The sequence below is a fragment of the Suricata suricatta genome, chromosome 4 (genome assembly GCF_006229205.1).
Source record: "Suricata suricatta isolate VVHF042 chromosome 4, meerkat_22Aug2017_6uvM2_HiC, whole genome shotgun sequence".
NCBI classification, from domain to species: Eukaryota; Metazoa; Chordata; class Mammalia; order Carnivora; family Herpestidae; genus Suricata; species Suricata suricatta.
This window is the reverse complement of record NC_043703.1, coordinates 86,632,132-86,652,726: the sequence shown is the minus strand read 5'-3', so window position 1 is coordinate 86,652,726 and position 20,595 is coordinate 86,632,132. Positions and strand designations below refer to the sequence as shown.

General features: G+C 39.0%; 1 long non-coding RNA gene across 3 annotated transcripts in view; it reads left to right on the top strand.

Moving 5' to 3' along the window:
- The window catches only part of LOC115288964, a 73,272-nt gene extending 71,974 nt beyond the window's left edge, over positions 1-1,298 (top strand). For all 3 annotated transcript variants that reach the window (XR_003907302.1, XR_003907303.1, XR_003907301.1), the window contains exon 4: positions 929-1,298. This is a non-coding gene — a long non-coding RNA (uncharacterized LOC115288964). The remainder of the gene's footprint in view (positions 1-928) is intronic.
- Positions 1,299-20,595: the final 19,297 nt, after the last annotated feature.

Below are 20,595 nucleotides of genomic sequence, written 5' to 3'. Positions count from 1 at the left end.
CTCTTGTGTACATTGCTAGTTGAAATATAAATTGGTGCAGCCACTCTAGAACAGTTGGGTAGTTTCCTATAAAATAAATATTCGTGTGTCATCTTAACCCAGAAAACCTATTTCTAGGTATTTGCCCTGGAGAAATGACAGTTTACATTCAATCAAAACCCTTTCCAGAACTGTTTAAAGCTTTTCTATGAAACACTGCCAAACACTGGAAAAAATTTATGTCCTTCAGTGGTTAGGTGAATAAACAAAATGGGACATCTATACATTAAAAAGTTAGAAACTATTGATACACATAACAACGGGATGAATCTCAAAGGCATGTTGAGTGAAAGGAGCAAGTCTGGAAAGGTTACATACTATATGATTCCATTTATGTGAGAGTCTCCAAAAGACAGAAGTAGAGTGGTAGAAAGCAAAAAAAGTGTTTGTCAGGGGTTAAGAGTGGGGAAGAGGGTGTGACTGGAGCAAGGCAGTACAAGAGAGCTTTTTGGATGATGGAACTGTTCTGTATTTTGATTGTGGTGGAGGTTACACTAATCCATCAGTGTGTTTGAATTCATAGAATTATCCATACCAGAAAAAATGCCAATTTTGATGTATATTCATTTTAAAAATTAATTTTAAAAACTATAATACCCCCCAATATTTCTTGGGGGGCAGAGTTTTTAATCAGAAAAAAATAAATACACATTATGGTAGTAATTATTATTGTCTCCCTTAATATCCATTCTCCCTTTCTTCTTTTTAGTAATGGAATTCACTCTGTGTGAGTGTTGGTAGGGCACATGTCCAGCCAGAGGCTGGTTTCCCAGCCTCCCTTGCAGCTAGATGTAGTCATGTAACTAGGTTTTGGCTAGTGAGATAGGAGTACCACCTTGAAAAAGAGGCTATTTATACCCTCTCTATACTTCTTCCTTTTCTCCTGGAGGTGGTGCTGATGAACTACTCTCAACTACAAGGAAGAGAATCACTGGACAGGCATCTTAGACCAATGCCAGGTCAGCTGGGAACCTGGGTGGCCTTGGAGCAGAGCCCAACTTTCTGCCCTGGACGAGTAGATGAAGAAAAAGAAACTCTGAACTTACATGTAGGCAAATGCATTTTGCAATCTGTTAGACCAGCTTGATCCTTACCATAATGATTGTACACAATTTCATTGTGCAAAAATAGAAAGGGTAAAATAAAAGTTATCCAGGGTCTCTCCATCCAAGAGAGAAGGACTTTAATCTTATGTTCACCCTTTCAATATGCTAGTAGGGTAACATTAAAAAAGAAATCTTCCAAAGAGTACGAGCTTATCTGGTGTTGTGTAGATTTCTTAATGAATCCTGGATTCTTTGGGTGGGATATAGGAATAGAATTCCTCCTTCGATTGGAATGCCTATCCACCCACCCTCTTCCTAGGAAATACCACTCTCTGGAAACCACTAACACACTACCACTCAGGACCAGAGTAAAACCAGCTTTGTAGCCAGTTCTTGTGGAGGACATGTTCCGGTGACATCTTGAGTGAGAGGAATTAGTACCAAACCCTTAAGAGGTTAGTCTTTGGAAGTGGACAGCCATGGGCTCAAGGCCTAGCTCCACTTCTTCTTCACCTGTGTAACCTTGAGCAGGTGTCTTAACTTCTCAGAATTTCAGTTTCCTCTGCTCTAAAGTGGGAATGGATAATGGCACTTCCCGTTTGGGGTTGTTGTTAGAATTAAATGTGATAATAAAAGGTAACACATGGATCTCGGAAATGGGATGTTATTCAATTATTCATATACTATGTGTTGAGGACCTGCAATATGCCAGGCACGTATCTAGGCACTGGGGAGATATCAGTGAGTGACACAAAAAAGATCCTCATTTTCTTGAATCTTACCTTCTAGTGAAGGAGACAGACAATAAATAAAAAATTTTAAGTAATAATAGATCTGATGAAATGAGATAGAGTGACTTATTGTTAGTAATGCTAATAGCTCGGACATGTGCAAGGGTGTTTGGCTCCAGTTTCGTCCCTCAGTTCTGTGGAGTTTGGGCAGAAAGCTGGGCAGGGTGGATATGGACAGTGAGGACATTAAAAGACATACATAGAAGAGCTCATGCAATGCATAGCTTTATGGGCCATTGCAGTCACTCTGCTCTCTGTGTGAAGTGTTCTCCATTGCTTAGCATGGCTGAGCCTTCACTGTCAGAGCAGTTATAGGGCAGGAAGATGAGCCTGGAGTTCTCTAAGCACATGGGTAGGAGAGAGAAATCTCTGGTACACCAGCAAGGTTTCAGATCTTCTGGCCTTCTCTTGGGAGCACAAGTAGCTGGGGGCCACTCGCAAACAGAGTTAAATTTTCCAACCTACTGGATGACAGGTGGTTTCTATTGTTTCTCAATAGAATGTCTCTATCCATGGATCCAAAGGTAAACAGCACTTCCTAACTCTGTTGTTCATCAGAATCACTTTAGATTAAAACAAACAAACAAACAAACAAACAAACAAACAAACCCACCCCAAGCCCTCACATTCCCAGAAAGTCTGTTTCAATGCCACTCAGGGATGGGGACCAGGCATTCTTGTTCCTAGATGATTTAGGTGTGTCCTCAGTGTTCAAAACCACTGACTCTGGATCCAACTTCCATTCTCAAACCAAATCATAGACCACTTCTTGGCTCCGAGCAGGGATGGTCTAGATGTTTTGCTATGCTAGATGCTTTGCTAGATGCTATGGCTGGCTTATCACTTCTGTCCCTGGAGTTTAGAGAAGGGTAGCCATGATGGAGAAGGGACTAGAACTAGAAGGTGAACTAGAATGTCCCCACTGGAGAAGCAGGCTCCTTCCCAGTGGCGTAGAGTTCATTGGTCAGGCTTATCCTTCTAGTCTAGAACACTTGCTCTTATACTCTTCACGGCTTCTCTAGTCCTAATAGCCTGCAGACGTTCTGCTTCCAAACCTCCTCTCTGGTGACAGCAGCCCATGAGAGCTTCTGCTTTTTAAAAAATCTGTCCATGAGCAGTAGCAGGGTTTTACAGTTTATAAAGTACCATTGCATATATTATGTCATTTAATATTTTCAGCACCCCATGAGACAGATATTATTATAACCATGTTACAAAGGGAGAAGCCACAAATTTAGGATATTGAATGATGTGCAAAGGCCCCTTAACCTATAACCAACAGGTCTGGAGCCCAGGTCTCCTTCTTCCAAAGTGCTCTCAATTCCTGTCCTACCTGGTAGATTCCCTTCGGCAGTGTCCTGGCACCTGACCATTTCATTTCTATAGGTGTCAGTGTGGTTAGTTTAATCTTCCCAAGTACTTGATCCTAAACATTACATTTTGTTTTCCTTCTCTGTTGTTTTAAAATGGTTCATTCATGTACCAATTTTAATTAATTTCTTATTTTTATTTTTTGAAATTTATTATTTTTGAGAGAGAGAGAGAACAAGCAGGGGAAGGGCAGAGAGAAAGGGAGAGAGTGAGGATCCCAGGCAAACTCTGCGTGCTGTCAGCACGGAGTCTGAAGTGGGACTCAAACACATGAATGGTGAGATCATGACCTGAGCCGAAATCAAGAGTCAGATGCTTAACTGACTGAGCCACCTGAGTGCCCCAATTTGAAAGAATTTGCTAAACATACATTGTTCACCTCGTGCCTAATTGAAAATGATACTATTTACAAAAACAAAATTGAAATTCATTTTCTGGAGAAGATTAGTTGCATAAAATAAGCACATATTTCTAGCTTTAGTTCTAAGTTCTAATTTAGAGAGTGGGCGTGGGCTGGGCTGAATTGCTCTTTCCCTGTTGGTTTGCTGTGATCACAGGAGGTTCAGGAATCATGAGGGTTTGGGTGCTGTTTTATCTGTAACATCACCTTCATGGGTCACACTTTTCCTACACAAGCTTGTGCATGGGCATTTGCTGAATATAGGTACTGACAGGTCTCAGGGTAGCAACATGGCACTTTTTCTGGAAGGTCATCAGCCCCATCAATGTCACATTCTCTTGCAGGAAAATTACAAATGATTAGTTGAAGGTACAGAGGCATCTGGAGAATATATTCAGATGATCTGCACATTGAATAAAAAGCATTGCCTTTTGTCTCAACCTCAGATGAATTTTCAGGACCCATCACTTTAAAGTGCATTGACAGAAATGATCAGAACTCATTTAATTTCATTCAAATCCTAAAGACATCAACACAATAGATTTGGCAAGGGACATTTCCGATTCTCCTCTCACATAGCTCAGATTTCTTCCTCATTCACAGCAGTCATGTTTAGCAGCTCTGCTGCTTACCGGGAACTGGTGGGCTGCCAGCTGCAGCTTTGTGTGGATCCGGAGATCTTTCCAGTTAGACAAGAGTGGGAGGCAGCCTCCAAGAGAGATGGGAAGATGACGATTCCCTTTGCATTGTGAGAGGGAAGAGAATTTGGCCTCTGGGGGAGAGATTTCACAGTATATTGGACAAGGCTGCATCCTCACTCAGGTTCCTGCAAGGGACCTATGCAGTGGACCAAAATATAGGCCTTCTTTTCTCCAAGGGCTGAGCATGGCAAGACCACACTGGACTCCTACAGTCCCCAAAGACCCCCAGCTGTCTCACATCTCTGTGTCTTTGCAGGCTCTCCCCTACACTCAAGTTGGAATAGCCGTGGGTTAGGCACTGCAAAAGATAAGATATACGAATTGGAAGATGAAGGCATAGCAAAGTAAATTACCCAAATGTAGAACAGAGAGGGCAAAATTTTAAAAAGTAAACCAAACATCAGTGACTTGGACAAATCAGGCAGTCTAACTCACATGCAGTTGGAACTCCAAGAAAAGGGGGAAAAGAAGACAAAAAAATATATGAAGAAATACTTATTTTACCAAATTTTATAAAAACTTTATAAACCCAGAGATCCATGAAGATTAGAAGCCCTAAGGAAGATAAACACAAAGCGAACCAGACCAAATCACAACATAATTGAATTCCTGAACTCCTGTCATAAAAAGATTGTCTTAAGAGCCAGACAAAAAAGATGCTTTATGTACAAAAAGACAAAGAATGACTGTAGATTTCTTATAAGAAATTGTAAAAAGTAAAAATAAGAGAATGGAACAAAATTTTTAACATAATAAAATAAAAAGGGGTCATCCTGAAATTAGATACCAAGTAAATATCATTAAAGTGAAAAAAATTGGAGGCTTTTCAGATAAATAAAAGCTAAGATAATTCTTCATAAGAAGACTTGTATCATGAGAACTGGTAAAGGTGAAGGAACACAATCCCAGAGGGGAACTTGGATCTATACAAAGGAAGGAGAAGCAACAGAAATTTTAAATATCTGGGTAATTATAAAATACTTTTTCCTGGGGTGCCTCAGTTAGGCATCCAACTTCAGCTCAGGTCATGACCTCACCATTCTTGGGTTCAAGTCTTGCATCAGGCTCTGTGCTGACAGCTCAGAGCCTGGAGCCTGGATTGGATTCTGTGTCTCCATCTCTCTCTGCCCCTCCCCAGCTCTCTCTCTCTCTCCCTCTCTCTCTCTCAAAAATAAACATTGAAAAAATTCCTCAAAAAATTTTTTCTTGTTTTAAAAAATAAACTCCTTGAAAGATAGTTAACTGTTTAGAGCAGACATATTGACAACAGTGGAGTTTATAATATAACTAGAAGTAAAATACATAACAATGGCATAAAGGATGGAAGGAAGAAATCAAAGTATATTTGTATTGTTCTTATGTGCGAGGAAATACGTCATCTGAAAGTAGATTTTGATCATTAGAGATTAATATGATAAACTTTAGAACAAACATACACATTAAAACAAAAGATATAGCTAATAAGCCAATGGTGGAGGTAACAAAAAGAGAAAAATAAAATATATTCACTAAAAAATGAAGAGGGAAAGAGAAAAAAAGAAACAAAGGAGAAATAGAAAATACAAAATACAGAAAACAAATAATAAGATGATAAACCCAAATATATGAGTAATTACCTTAAATGTAAATGGTTAAACCCATGCTATCCAATAAACTAACCCCTGGCCACATGGAGCTCTTTAAATTAATTAAAAATTTACTAAGATAAACTACTTAGCTCCTCAGTCACACTAGCAATATTTCAAGGGTACCTAATTAGTGGCTAGCATATTAAACAGATAATTTGTAACATTTCCATCATCAGATAAAGGTCTATTGGAAAACTGGTATAAATATTCCAATTAAAGGCAAAATTATGAAACTGAATAAAGAAAGCAAAACATATCACCCAAAATAAAACACGTGTGCAGAAAATCATGGGAATGGGGAGGGTCAAAAGTTAAAGGATGGGAGAAGACACAGCATGCAAACACTAATTAAAAGAAATTTGGAGTGGTTCTATTAATGTCACACAAACCAGACTTCCGAAAAAGGCACACAACCAAGGATGAAAGGGAACATTTCAAAGTGACAAATGTTCTGTTCCATTTAACAACCTTTAGAACTAAAGGAGATTTAACAATACTAAACATGTTTGTATCCAGTCTGCATGTACCTTCCTGCATGAAACAATATGAAAAGTTGGACAAAATACGTGAAACAATGGTCTTCAAAGAATTAGACAGCAGGCAACAAAGGATGGTAGGTCCCTAAAGACAGGAAACAAAGAGGGTGAACCCTATAATTGTCTCATCTACAGGCGCTGATGCAGCGCTGGGGAACACAAGTGGAGCTTGGTGGCCTGCTGAATGGAAGACACAGAGCTGATGATTGAGGGAGATGAAAGCAGCTAGAGATTATAGGACAGAATGCCAGAGAAGAGAGGGTTGTATGAAGAAAGAACTCCAGAGATCACAGAGCTACACAGATGTCAAAACTTTAAAAATTGTACATTTAAATACGCACAATTGCTGCATGTTAATTATAGCTCAATAAAGCCCCTTTAAAAAAAGATAAGGACATATATGAGCAACTTTATGCTAACAAATTCAAACAACATAGATAAAATGGAAAAATTCCTTGAAAAACACAAATACCAAAACCGTCTCAAGAAGAAATAGACAACCGAAGAATCGTATATGTATTTAAGTAATTGCAATTGCATAATTGCAGTATGCTCACAAAGAAAATTATAGGCACAGATGACTTCATTGGCAAACTTTCTGAAACATTTAAGGAAGAAATACACCAAGTCTATTCAATTTCTTTTTCAGAAATTAGAGGAGGAAACATTTCCCAACTTATTTCATGGGGCCAGTTAAAGACGTTACAAGAAAGTAAGATTGGAGACCAACAGCATTCATGAACATGAATTCAAAAATCTTTAAGGAGACTTAGAAAATCAACCAGCAACTTATAAAAGTAATAATACATCATGACCAATTGAGTCATGCCAGGAATGCAAGTTTCATTTAACATTGGAAAATCTATTAGTGTAACTCACTGTATCAACAAACTAAAAGTTAATGAAAAATATATTTAGGAAAATCATTTGACAAAATTGAAAATCCACTTATGAAAAATCTCTCAGCAAGCTAGAAATAGAAGAGAATTTCCTAAACCTGGTTAAATGCACCAATGAAAAACTTACAACTCATATCTTGAGAGAAGTGATGGATAAAGAGTATGCTTCCCTCCTAAGTTCAGGAATAGGATAGTTTATCCTTTTATTCAACATCATACTGGAGGTCATAGTCCATATATAAGGCAAGGAAAAAAGATACAAAAGGCATACAGATTGGAAAAGAAGAAATATAATTTTCATTATCTGGAGACTATATATTTGTATACAAAGAATATCATTAGAACCTGCAAAAAATAGCTATTAGAACTGAGTAACCAATTCATAGGTCAATGAAAAAAGTGAATTAGGGGCAACTGGGTGGCTTAGTTAGTTGGTTAAGCCTCCAACTTCGGCTCGGGTTATGATCTCATGTTTCATAGGCTTGAGCCCGCGTTGGTCTCTGTGCTGACGGCTCGGAGTGTGGAGCCTGCTTCAGATTCTGTGTCTTCCACTCTTTCTCCATCCCTCCCTCACTCTCTTTCTCTTAAAAATAAAGAAACATTTAAAAAATTTTTTTAATTAAAAAAGTGAATTCTATTTCCATATACTAACCACAAACAATTGGAAACTGAAATTTTAAAACAATACTATTTACAGTATCACCAAAAGACAGACACAGTTAGGGATAAATTTGAGAAAATATGTCAAAGAAATATACAGTGTACACTATAAAACATTGCTGCAGAAATTAAACACCTAAATAGTTGTACATATCCATGTGAAAAATACTCAATATTTTTATTTATTCATTTTATTTGAAAGAGAAGCAGAGAGAGACAGAGAGAGAGTGAGTGGGGGAGAGAGGCAGAGAGAGAGAGAGAGAGAGAGAGAAAGAATCTCAAGCAGTCTCCATGCTCAGTTTGAAGCCCACTGTGGGGCTCAATCCCATGGCCTTGGGATCATGACCTGAGCCAAAGTCAGAGGCTAAAAAATAACTCAATATTATTAAGATGGCAATTCTCAAATTGATGGATAGACTCAATACAATCCAAAGTGGACTTCTTTTGTAAAAATTAGGGAATTCTGAAATTTATATAGAAATGCAAATAATCTAGATTATCCCAAGAATTTTGAAAAAGAATACCAAAGTAAATTACTTACATTACCTGATTTAAAGACTTACCATAAAATTTACAGTGATCAAGACAATGTGAGTATTGGTGCAAGAATAGCTATATAGGCCGATAGAGTAAATAAATGAGTAGATATAGACCCACAAAACAATGGATTTTTAACAAAGAGGCCAGAGTAATTTAATAGGACAAAGTGTTTTTCTAACATATGGTACTAGAACAATTGGCTATTCATATTGAGGGGAAAAAAGGAAGCTCATCACCTTCCTTCCAGGGTAAACAAGTAAACTCAATATAAAACTCAAGGTGTATCACAGACTTAAATATAAAAATTAAAATCATAGAGTTTTTAGAAGAAAATATTGGAGTGTATCAGTCATTTGGGAGAAGACAGCAATTTCTTTGAACACAGAAATCAATAACCATAATAGAGAAAAATTATACATTACAGTTAATCAAAATCTAAAATTTTTCTTAAGTCACCATGAAGGAAAAAATTAGTCAAACCACAGATTATGATAAAATCTTAACTGAAAACTGAACCTTTATATGACAAAGAGCTTATATCCAAAAATAAATAAAAAATTCTGCAATTCAGAAATAAAATAAAAAGAACAGCATTTTAAAGGATGGGAGCAAAATATAAAAACACATTTTCTCAAAAAAGATATACAAATGGCAAGTAAGCTTATGAAAAAATGTTCAACATATCAGTAATCAGAGAAATGTAAATCAATATCAGAATGATATAGCAGTACACATCCACTAGAAAGGCTAAAATAAAAGAGATTGTTAATACCAAATGTTGACAGGGATGTGGAATATGGCAGACAGACTCTAACATGGCTCCCAATGACCTCTGCTTCCTGGTGTTCATGCCCTATGTGATTCCCCTCCTTGAATGTGGGGGAGACCTATGTGAATGAGCCAACAGAACATGGCAAAAGTGATGGAATGTCACTTCTGTGTTTACCTAAGATTATAGCTTCTATCTTACTAGCCAACCATCTCTACTGGCTATCTCCCTTGCTATATTTGATGAAGTAAGCTGCCATATGAAGAGGCCCATGGGGCAAAGAACTGAGTGTAGCCACTGGCCAACATCCAACAAGTTGCTGCAGCCTAACAGCCCACAAGGAAATGAATCCTGCCGACAACCACATAAAACTTGGAAATGGATCCTTACCTAGTTGAGCCTCCTATGAGCCACAGCCCTGGCAAGACTTTGATTGCAGCCTCTTGAGGGACCCTGAAACAAAGAACTCAGCTAAACACTGCCCAAATTCTTGACCTACATCAACAACACACAAATATGTGTTGTTTTAACCCTGTACGTTTGTAGTAATTTTGTATGCATCAGTAGGTAACTAATAGATGGAACAACTGGAACTGTCATACAGTTATGGTGGGAGTGTAAAATGGCATAACCATCTTGTAAAACTGTTTGGCAATTTCTCAAAGAGATAAACATGCACCAAACTTACCCTAAGACCCAGCAGTTACACTCTAGGTATTTACTCATGAAAAATAAAAGTATATGTCCAAACAAAGACTCATACATGAGTATTCATAGCAGCTTTACACATAATAGCCCACAAATAGAAGCAATCTGAATGTCCATCCATAGATGAATGAACACAATATGGAATATCCATACAATGGAATAATACTCAGCAGTAAAGGGGAATGAGCTGGTTAATACATGTAACAACATTGATGAATTTCAAAACACCATGTTCAGAGAAAGAGACGAGACATAAAAGAATATATTATATATGATGCCATTTATATTAATTCTAGAAAGCACAAATCTAATTTATGGTGATAGAAACAAATGAGTGGTTATCTATGCCTGGGTGTGTGTAGTTAGGCTAGCAAAGGCTCGCAAGACTGACGTCTAGGGCTGATTGCCATGTTCTACATCTTGGTACAACAGTAGTTACAATGAGTTGTCAGAATTCATTGAACTGTTCACTTCAAATTGGCATATTAATTATATGTAAACTATTCCTTGATAAAGTTGATTTGTAAAGAAATAGAACTCAAAATGGGTTAAAGACTGAAACATCAGACCTGAAACTGTAAAACTCTTAGAAGAATGCAGAGGGGCAAAGCTCCATGACTTTGGTCTTGGCAGTAATTTTTTGGATATGACACAAAAGCACAGACAAAGAAGAGGAAAAATAGGCAAGTGGGACTGCATCAAACTAAGAAGTTTCTGCATAGCAAAATGAATAATTAACAATGAAAATGCAACCTACAGAATAGGAGGAAAAAAATGTGAACCATGTATCTGATAAAGGGTTAATATCGAGAATAAGAACTTCTACAATGTAATAGCAAAACAACCAAATACACCAGTTTCCAAAATAGAACAAAAAGCTTGGGGCACCTGGGTGGCAAAGTCAGTTAAGTGTCTGACTCTTGATTTTGACTCAGGTCATGATTTTACAATGTGTGAGGTCGAGCCCTGTGTCAAGCTCTATGTTGACAGTGTGTATCCTACTGGGGATTCTCTCTCCCTCCCTCTCTCTCTGCCCCTCCCTCACTTGTAAGCACTATACATAAATAGATAAACAAGCAAACTTAAAAAATAAAATAGAAAAGGGTTTAAATAGACATTTCTCCAACGAAGACATACGAATGGCCAACAGGTACATAAAAAGATGCTCAATGCCAAAAATCTTCAAACACCTGTTAGGATGGCTATTATTAAAAAAACAGAAAAAACAAACAAACAAACAAAAGGGTAAGTGCTCATGAGGATGTGGAGAAACTGGAATTTCTTGCATGCTGCTGATGAGGATGTGGATGGTACAGCCACTATGGAAAACAGTATGGAGGTTTCCAAAAAAATTAAAAATAGTAATACCATATGATCCAGCAATCCCACATCCGAGTGTTTATCCCAGAGAATTGAAATCAGGAATCTTGAAGAGATATTTGTACTCCCTTGTTCACTGCAGCCTTATTTACAATAGCCAAGATGTGAAAACAACCTAAATGTCAATGGACAGGTGAATGGACACACACAATATATATACAATGGAGTATTATTCAATGTATGGGGGGGTGGGAAATTTGATCTTCTGCTACAAAATACATGAACATGGAGGATTTTGTGCTAAGTGAAATAAGCTAGTCACAGAAGGGCAAAAATACTGCATGGTTCCACTTATATGAGGTATCTAAAGTAGTTAAACTCATAGAAGCAGAAAATAAAATGGTGGTTGACAGGGGCTTAGGTAGGAAAGAGAAATGAGCAGTTGATAATCAATAGTTTTAAAGTTTCAGTTATGCAAGATGAATAAATTCAAGAGGTCTACTGTATAACATTGTTCCTATTTTTACCAGTACTGTATTGTACTCTCAAAAATTTTTAAGAGAGTGGACCTTATGTTAATTGTTCTTACTACAATTTTTTAAAAATAGATCTTCTGGGTGCCTGGGTGGCTCAGTCAGTTAAGCATGGCTCAGGTCATTATCTCATAGATTTGAGCCCTGCATCAGGCTTGTACTGACAATGCAGAGCCTGCCAAAGATTCTCTCTCTCTCCCTCTCTCTCTTTCTCTCTGCCCCTCCCCTACTTGCACTCTCTCCCTCTCTCTCAACATAAATAAATAAACTTAATAAAAGAGAGAGAGAGAGAGAGAGAGAGAGAGAGAGAGAGAGAGAGAGGAGAATAGATCTTCAAATGGACGATTTGCCCAAGCTATATCTACTCCAGGACCTAGACTCAGTGGGTGTGCCTTGGCTGCACAACCCTGGGACCCTGGATTTCCCTTTCAACAGCACTTTTCACAGATTTCTGTCATGGATTGTTCAACTGTGGGTCTTCCTGTCAATAATATAAGCTCTATAAGCACAGATCTCCTTGGTGCTTTCACAGTGCCTAGCCCAGAGAAGATATTTGTGGAATAAATATAAACATTTTAATAAAATTTTGTGGAATTAATTGAAACTGTCTGAAGTTATTCTGTCATTGCGTAGGGTCAGACAGTCTGTACCAAGCCATTGTATGGTCTTCATAAAGTTCTTCATTAAAGACAATGCATTCCACTCTGAGTCGTCCACAGGCATGTTTCTGTGCCAACTCCACTATGATGGTCAACTGTGATCGAAGTGTGATGCCAGCAGTGGGTTAAACTAACTTAAGAAAGCCATCTCCCCAGCTCACTTCTGTCTAGGCAGACTACTCATCACACCTGACAATTCTCAGCCCTGGTTAAGAACAGCTGAACTAATGTGAATTTTAGTAAATACATTAAAAAAAGAAGAACAGCTGGACTGAGCTTCTTTTCACATTCGAGTTTGAGGAAATTGAGGAGGGTTCTTACCAGTTGTTGCAGGCAGGATTGGTAATCGCTTCGTGTGTGACCCCCCCCCCCCCCCACACACACAGAGCCCTTTGTTCTTACTTCTGTTCTAACATTCGGACTATTGGATTGTCATTATTGATTTATGTCAAATCTGATCTCTGTAAAGGCAGATTCAAATTCATCATTTTAGTACCCATTTTTTTTCATTCATTTTCACATTTCTGAGTATCTGCTGATTGGCTTGGATTGAGCTAGACACATGCCTAGGATAGTTTTTTGATCACATAGTGGACCTCCAATAAACATGTGCTGCTATTAGTCTCTGTGTCTGTGGTGGTAGTATTCGCCAGTCCATTGGAAATCAAGGTTGGTACCTTTCAGGACAACAGTCTCTCCTGGTCTGCCCAAGGTGGCCTTACAACTAAGTATAATGCAGTGATTTTTAAAGGATGCAAAAGAAAACCCTGTAGCAGAAACAACAAGCTGCTTTCTGAAAATCTTCCTCTCCTTCTTCCTTAGTAATGGAACCAGGATTTTTACTAGGACACATTGCCACCTATCTGAAAGACTGTTTTTCCCCAGACTCTCTTGAAACTGTGTGTAGCCATGTGATTATATTGGCAAACTAAATGTAAACAAAATTTCTATGTCCATTTCTTTATTTTTCCCTATTTATGTTGATTTTGTTTTTTAAAGTTTTTATTTTGAATTCCAGTTAGTTAACATACAGTATTATATTAGTTTCAGGTGTATAATATAGTGATTCAGCACTTCCATACATCACCCTGTGCTCATCACAAATGCATTCTTTAATCCCTATCACCCATTTAAAAAATTTTAAAGTATTTATTTATTTATTTAAGGTGTGCACATGTACACAGGGTTGGGGGAGAGAGTGAGAGGGAGAGAGAGAATCCCAAGTAGGCGCCACACTGTCAGCACAGAGCCTGATGGAGGGCTCAATCCCACAAACTGTGAGATCATAACCTGAGCCAAAATCAGAGTCAGATGCTTAACCAACTGAGCCACCCAGATTCCCCCATCACCTATTTAGCCAATCCTTCCACACACCTCCCCTCTGATAACCATCTGTTTGTTCTCTGATAACCATTGATTTGTCTCTCTCTCTTTTTCTCTCTCTCTTATTTTTTTCCTCTGCTTGTTTTGTTTCTTAAAGTCCACCTGCATGAAATCATATGGTATTTATCTTTCTCCATCTGACTTATTTTACTTAGCGTAATACTCTCTACCTTCATCCATGTTGTTGCAAATGGTAAGATTTCACTCTTCTTTCTGGCTGAATAATATCTCTGTGTGTGTGTGTGTGTGTGTGTGTGTGTGTGTGTGTGTATCAATCACATCTTCATCCATTCATCAATTAATGGACACTTGGGCAGAAAATTTATTTGAAGAAGTAATAGCTGAAAACTTCTCTCATTTGGGGAAGAAAACAGATATCCAGATCCAAGAGGCACAGAGAACACCCATCAAAATCAAAAAAGCAGATTCATACCAAGACATACTGTAATCAACTTTGTAAAATATAGTGATAAAGAAAAAAATGTCAAGATCTCTTTAAAGGGAATGAGCATTTCCTTCTTCACTCTTATCCAGCTGCTACCTGGAATAAAGATGTGATCATGGAATTCTAGCAGCCTTTCTGGACCATGAGAATAAAAGTCAAACTTTGGAAATAGTAGACTGGTGATCTGGAGGGAGCCTGGTTTCTGAGGACTTAGTGAAACTCTCATGACAGCCCAGGACATGCCATGTCCAGACTTTTTTCATATTAGATGAAAATTACCTCCTCTAATTGCTGTGGCCATTGTTATTTTTTGTTTCTAAAAGGACAGCACTCAGCCAGTAATGATGCTTGAACTCCACCTTTTGACCTTTCCTCTTTGACCTAAAAATTGTAAGTTTTTAAGTTAATGCAATTACAGAGACTTCTACTCTATTCTCGAAGGTGCCCTGCAACCTGAAGTGTGTGCAAATGAGGAAAAAAATTCTGTAGATGGCAGAGAAGAAAAGAGAGACATGCATTATGACAGGTTGACATTTAACTGTTGCTGTAAATGTCATCCTGCTATACTTAGGACAGCATCCTTCACCAGAACTGCAAAACTCTGAATGATCAATGCTCTGCCTTTCTCCAGCATCCCTGCCTTGTTCACATAGCTCCAGCCACATTGGCTCTCTTGCATGCATTCTCTCTCTGTCTCTGTCTCTGTCTCTCTCTCTCTGTCTCTCTCTGTCTCTCTCTCTCTCTCTCTCTCTCTCTCTCACACACACACACACACACACACACACACACACACACACACACACACACAGAAGGCTTCAAACCCATTCAAACCCTTTCCACCTCTGGACTTTGCACTGGATATCCCATAGCCTGGAATGCTCTTCCCTCAGATCTTCATGTGACAGGCTCCCCCTTGTAGTTCAGGCTTCAGCTTTATATGTCACCCTCCCACCAAGGGCTTCCCATGTGTGAAAGAGCCCTGCATGATATTTTCTCACTTATGTACTTATTGTCTATCTGCCATGCACACCACTGAACGGAAGCTTGACAAGTCACTTTATTTACTCTGTTTGCCACTGGATCTCAGAGCTTCAAACAAGGCACATGCCTGTTTGTTGGCCACTTGTTGATTGATTGAGCAAGACAGAACATGAAAAGCCTTCTTCCTGGAGCAGCTGTTGCTCTGCTTTTGCTCATCCCTACTTGGCTTGCTGTTTTAACACATCCTTTTCTACATCTCAAAAAATGTATTATGTGCCAAAATGGAGCTATTTCTTTTAGGCCTAATTTGTATAATCCAATCATTCTGTGACACCTGGTGGTATTTAAAAACTAGCCTATAGGGTTCTTTGGACTGTCTTAAATTATTTAAATGTCAATAATAATCCATTTATAATATTCTTTTCTGAGACCAGTTTTCAAGGAGTGTGGGATAAATAGAACATGAGAACCTTGGTTATCTAAGGGGAAGTAGCACCACCAAGGGGACGAAACACACAGAGGAGACTGAGGTGCGTAAAGTTCCATTTAGAACACACGGCTTCACACAGTCTATTAGTTGAGTTGAAAGTTCAGCAATGTGTAACAGACCCCAAATACCAGTGGCCTGAAGAATTCTGAATTGATATGATGGTTGTGCTCTGCAAAGGCATCAGGGACCCAGCCTCCTCCTACCTTGTTTTTCTGCCATCCCTAGAGCATTGCCCTCCTCTGCAAGGGTCAGAGAGGACTCAACACCATCTCAGCCCATGGGAAGAAGAAGAGAGTGGGCAGGTGGCACTCCCTTCAGAAGCACACGCTACTTCTGCTCACATCCCATTGGCCAGAACTTGGTCACATGGCCATCCCCAGCTGCAAAGGAGGATGGGAAGTGAATCTCCCTTTTGAGCACTGTATAGCCAGACACAAATCAGAGGTTCTACTAAAATAGAAGGAGAAAAGGAAGACTTAGGGATTACTGGCAGCTCAGCCCCACACAGTATGTCTTGGTTGGAAGGAGTTTTATGAACAGCCCACATAAGCAGGCTTATAAAAAAGTTACATAAAATAAATCCATTCACATATTTCTACCAGTCCATGCTTTCCTGGGAAATCCAAGTGTGGCAAAATAAAGAAAAGCTAACTGCTTTTCCACTCCCCCAGCTTCTTACTGTTCACACATTGGCCAAGTAAGGGAACAGCACACTGTCAGGCTTTCTCCAGGTATTTCTGCATGTAGAAGAGCAGGTGTGAAAGTCTGAATGTCCACTCATCCACAGACCCTAAAGTTACAGGTGAATGGAGAAGCAAGAATTAACAATCTGATGTTTTATTTTCAATACCATATGAAAGTTTTAAATTGTTGTAAATATCAATCATTTCTGTGTTTTATATGGTTAAATGAGATTTCAATCTTCCCCATTTTCTTCTGATCCCTGAGCCACAGCACCACATGGCTGGTCTGGCCCCTTCCTCCATTCTGGGATGAAATTTTATTTTTCTTTCAGAGACATCCATATATTTTCTTCTTTTGTGTTTTTAGAGCACAGTAAGAATAAGAGCTGCTTTTGGGGTGCCACAGGTCTGTGTGGCTCTGGTCTGGGAGTGAAAAAGAAGCTTAGTGAGAATGTGAAGGTGGGTGCCAGAAACAAACACTGCTGTCAAGCTCAATGATCCTTCTTCCTTCCTTGGGTCATCAACCAGGACAGCCTTGGTACATGCAAACAACAACACTGGAACCAGTCATGCCTCACACATTTTTAATAAATTCTGCAAATCTCTCCCAGAGTCCAATTCAGGTCAAGATGTGTGTGTTTCCATCTACCATAAGGGGACCAGATTGGCCAAAAATGTGTTTTTCTGTTGACCTGCTACTTGATGCCCTTAATCTGCTGCAAGACACATTATACCTCTGCAGAACTCAGGGCGAAGGAGGGGTCACTTGAGGCACCACAACAGCCACTGAAAACTGAAAATCCTTTCCTGGGACTTACTAGACCCAACAAGCAGATGGTTAAGCAGCTGTCAAAATCAGCGTCAACTGGAACGCAATGATCTCTTTTTTTCTTTCAGCCTCCACATTCGTTAGGCTGTGCCAGGCACCATCTCAAGCATTGCTGAGACTGCACAGGACAGGCAGACCCAGTCCCGCCCTCAGGAAGCTTAATAATGGGATTTCAAAGTCAAACTCTATCCACCCCCACAACCATTCAATTCAAAATTGACTGTATCAAGACTAACCCTTTTGTTCTTGGTTACGACCCAGACCCACATGCCTCTGGAACTGGCTGCTCTGTTCCCTGACCCCCAAAATGGTTGTCCTCCATACAGTCTAGTACTGAGAGGTTTCCCAGGATGTAAGACTGGTAGTGCTAAAAGCAGAACATCTGGGCAAACCAGACTGAGTTGGTCACCCTTCTTCAAAATGAAACATCACTTTATAAAGAACGAGAGTAGAAGTAGAAAATCAGAGTGGTTTCTCACCTGGACTACACTACAACTCACACAAGCATCGCTTTTCTCCCGCAATACCTGTGTTCACACACAAACACAATGAAATGCAATTTCATAAGCTATAGTACAGATAAAATAGCTTCTGGTGATAGCTGTAGAATGACCACTTTCTCATGACAGGTCTAGCACACAGTATGACCTGGTGGCCTGACCTACATGCCCCCATCCCCAGTTCCCCTCAATGTTACTGCCACTCCACCATCCACACCCACATTTTAGCCCCAGAGTTGCCAGATCATTCTGGACCTCCAGATATTTGCTTATATGGCATCCTCTGCTTGTCCTGCCTGCTCTTTTTCAGACATCCACTTTGTTTCTGTCCCAGCCTTGCCCTCCACCTCTGCCTCCATCACTATGTCCACTATGTCCCGAAAGGCACAAAGGGGCAGTGGTTAAGAGCACAGAGTGTGGGAGTCAGGTACATGGAGTTTTCTATATTGCTTCTTTCCAGTGGGAAGTTAGGCAAATTAGACTCTTCAAGCCTCAATTTCCTCATCTTGGAAATGAGAATTATAATATCTACCTAATACGTAAGACAATACATCTGCATAGTGAGTGACACAGGTAAACCCTTAACTGACGTAAACACTCTAGTATATCCATTTGTTTACAAGCCTTTATTCTTTGGCTCCTATATTCCTAGTGCCTGGCACTGAGAGGTTTGTTGAATGAATGAAGTGTGCTGGAAAGATGAAGGTTTGACTTCTTCTAGAATTGGTTATTGAGAACATTCTCTTGGCAATTTAGGGAAACTATAGAAGTGACAGGTCATGCCCTTTAGGCTCAGAGGGATGAATAACAAAGACATTCTCATGCTCCCTACATCTAAAAGTAAAGAGCAATTTGGAACATGGATAACAAAGCCCTTCAAAATAGCCAATTCAACAGTTGCGTTTCTAGGAATTTTTGCTAAGGAAATTATCAGAGATTTATACAGGCATTTACACAAGTTTTAAACACAGGTTGTAATAAAAGTGTCTGTTGCTAATCAGAGTAAGAATTATAAATAGCCTAACTATCCATAGGGATTGGTAGTTAAAAAAAAATATGCCCAGGAAGAGGAGCTATATAGAAGAGTGACTGAGAACACAGGTCCTGCAGCCAGATTGCCTGGGTTCCCTCCTCTTCCTGCTACTTACCAGCTTTGCAATTCTGAGCAAGCAATGAACATTTCTGTGCCTCTACATCCTCATCTGTAAAGTGGGGCTAAAACAAGCAGTATAGGCCTTTGGTACAGGTTAGCGCTATGATTATTTTCCAACCATTGAAAGTCATATTGTAAAAGTTTAATGACATAAAAATTTCACAAATATATAATTAATTTTTCTGAAATGGGATACAAAAGTCTATGTTGAGCATAACACTAATTTAAGTTCTAAAATGTAGCTTTTAGAACTAGGGTAATGTATATGGTAGCCAACAATGGTTATCTCTGGGCTGCAGAGTAACAAGAAACTTTTCTTTTAGTGCTTTTCTGTGTTTTCTGTTTTCTACAATAACCAGTTTCTGGCTACATTCAATCTAAAATGATAAGGTGGGTAGAAATCTTGAAATGAAATCTTGAGCTAGGGAAGAGTACCTAAGTCTAGGTAATGGAGGAGGGCACTTGTGGGGAAGAGCACTGGGTGTTATATGGAAACCAATTTGACAATAAACTATTTTTTTAAAAAGTCCCAGAAAAAAGGAATCTATTAAAAAATAACCAATGGATAGGATTTATAGTCTGTGTACTCTACAACCCAGTGATGGGCAGAGGGTCTCAGAAGTCTTGCTGAGAGTAAAACGTTAAACAGCCTAACAAACCTGGAGTGACATTATCCATTCAAATGAGGCATTTGTGCTCTTTTGAGTATGAAGAATAAAATTGATTTTTAAGGATAAAGGTGCTAACACCAACTAGCATTTATTTAAAGTCTCAAAGGTCTGAAAGATGGAAAACATCATGAAGTTTCAAATGAATACCTAAATTTATGCCTCAATTAATAACACCCTTCACAAGTGTAGAGACCATGTCTGATTAGAGTTCTGTCCTTAGGACCTACTTGAGGGGCTGGAAATATGGAATATTTTCCAATATCTGCTGAGTGAAATGTGTGTGAGAACAAGTGAATGGAAGTAGATCAGGGAGCTGGAGAGCCACCATCCTTTCCCTCTGCCCCTGTAAATGTAAATAGCTTCAGTCATCTGAAGGCATTGTTCTCCACCCTGCCTCTGCTAATAGCTACCTCTGTGACCTTAATCAACAGCCTGAGCCCCTTGGATCCCTCTTGTTTCATTAGTAAGATAAGTTATTCAAAGAGAGATTGAAGGTCTTCAGGAAAAAAAAATAACCAATGGAAATTATACTACAGAAAAATATAACAGATATTAAAAACCTCAAGTGTAGAGTGGAGAGAAGAGCAGATAGAATCAGTGAACTTGAGGATCAATCAATAGAATTCATCCAACCTGGACAATAGAGAGAAAACACTAAGGCAAAAATATGGGAAGAGCCTCAGGGAAATGTGGAACAATAAAAAAATATCCAACATTCGTATCATAGAGTCCCCAGAGGGAAAAGAGAAAGTGTTTTTGAGGAGGGGGGGGAGAATGTTTGAAAGAGTAAGAGCTGAAAACTTTCCAAATTTGATGAAAGACATTAACTTACAGATTCAAGAAACTGAGACATCTCAAAA